Source organism: Frankliniella occidentalis, unplaced genomic scaffold (genome assembly GCF_000697945.3).
Source record: "Frankliniella occidentalis isolate FOCC.00 unplaced genomic scaffold, Focc_3.1 Scaffold295, whole genome shotgun sequence".
Lineage (NCBI taxonomy): Eukaryota > Metazoa > Arthropoda > Insecta > Thysanoptera > Thripidae > Frankliniella > Frankliniella occidentalis.
Window position 1 is genome coordinate 40,206 of NW_026267421.1, and position 1,828 is coordinate 42,033.

A 1,828-nucleotide genomic window follows, 5' to 3' on the forward strand; every position below is an offset into this window, starting at 1 on the left:
CTCTCTCTCTCTCTCTCTCTCTCTCTCTCTCTCTCTCTCTCTGTCTTTCTCTCACCCGTTTTCACCCTCGCACCCTTCACGTGCACACTCGCGCAAACTGCACGTTATTTCGAACGAACGACCTGCCCTACTATTCACAACATGCAAGAGAAACGGGAGCGTTCGTAACGCAATGCGTACGGAGATCCATTGGTGTGTACCACAGCCCATGATGAGCTCTTTGTAATCCAGCTCGGCCGTTCGTAACACGAATTCTTCGTAATGTGACGAGGTCTCGTCTCGCAAGGAACTAATATGAGTGCACGATTGTCGTGATGCTGCTCCGTGGCCACTAAAAACGTACAAACCCTCTGGGCTTTATTTGCGAAAAGTCTTGTGGCAACGTATGGCCACCGGGCCAGAAGAGCCTTGGTCGCCCTCGCTGCCGAGTAGCCCAGTCGGTCGGAGGCGGGCCTCGCGGAGCGGAGCGCGGAGTTCGGGGATGGACGAGCCTGCAGGCGCCGTGCGGTCAGGCTGTGCGGCGCGCAGCCGTGGCGGCCGGGCGTGCCTACCTGCCGGGCGTTCGGGGCGGAAAGGGAGGGGAGAGGCCCTCGGCAAAGAGTCTGCGAGGAAAAGGTTAAGCTGATGGCCGACATATTAGTTTTAGGTTATTTTTTTCTTGTCGTCGGAAAAGGGGGAAGGGAGGGGAGCAAGAAGCAACGTTTTAAGGTCATGGAGGATGAAGGGAAACACTTTTTGTGTAGCACAAAAAAAAATTGTAAACAGTGTATACACACACCTGAGGTGGTCTGCTCAGTGTGAGGCCGCTCGGCTCGGCGTCCTCCGAGGAGAAGAAAGATCACAGCAGCTTTGCTGGGCTGCTCTGTTGGTCGCCATCCGTCTCCGCCCCCCCTACCCTTCCGCTTCCCCGCCACCTCACCCCCCGCCTACCCTGTACACCGTGCCTTCATCCCTGCCTCGGCCCTATACCACCACGCGCTCGGCAACTTCTCGCCCACCTCCCGAAACCCAGGAAAGCAACGAATTGCGCCAGCGTTCCCAGATAAACAGGGCTACACGTGTACGTGTGTACGTGTGTACCGTCTGTGTGTGTGTGTGTGTGTTGGTGCTCCCCTCGCACGGGCGGAAGGCCCCGCAAGGCGATCTTAATGCGGAAGTCGGAATGGCGCGCAAAGCAACCGCTCCACGTGCTATCACTCCCTCTCTATCCCTCTTCCTCTCTCCCCCTCTCTCTCCCTCTCCCGCACCTCACAGGTGGGCTCGAGTGGCTGGCCGTGCCGAAAGGGCCAGCTCATGGCCCTAGATGGATGGAGGCTGCACGGATGGCAGCCGCCCTGATGTATGACCCTCTGCCGACACCTGTGGACCTTCCTGCCGAGTCACATGATGCCTTTGCGGACGACCCGCGCCCCGCCTCGCCCCGCCTCGCCCCGCCTCACCCCACCACCTCACCCCGCCTCGCCGTATCCCGCCACTCCCCGCCACGCCTCGCCGTTATGCAGTAGTATAGCGGAGCTCGAGCGGTCCTCCTCGGGCAAGGCGATCCATTTCGAATGGCGGTGGTGCCGGGAACAAAGGCTCGCTCTAGCGGGGAAGCTCCCGCAAGCTCCCACCCGCTCCCGCCCGCTCCCCCTCGCTCCCGCCCGTTGCTTCGCCCCCCGGTCCGGAGGGAGGGTAAGCGGGGGCCCACGACTGCGGTGCGGAGGGAGCGCTCGGCGGCGGCGTCCCCGGAGGTCTCGGGGTGGTCCGCACAGTTCTTGGCTAAGACTTTAATCCTCCGTAGCAATATTGTACGCTCGGTCCATCACGGCGTCATGCCACCCCCCCC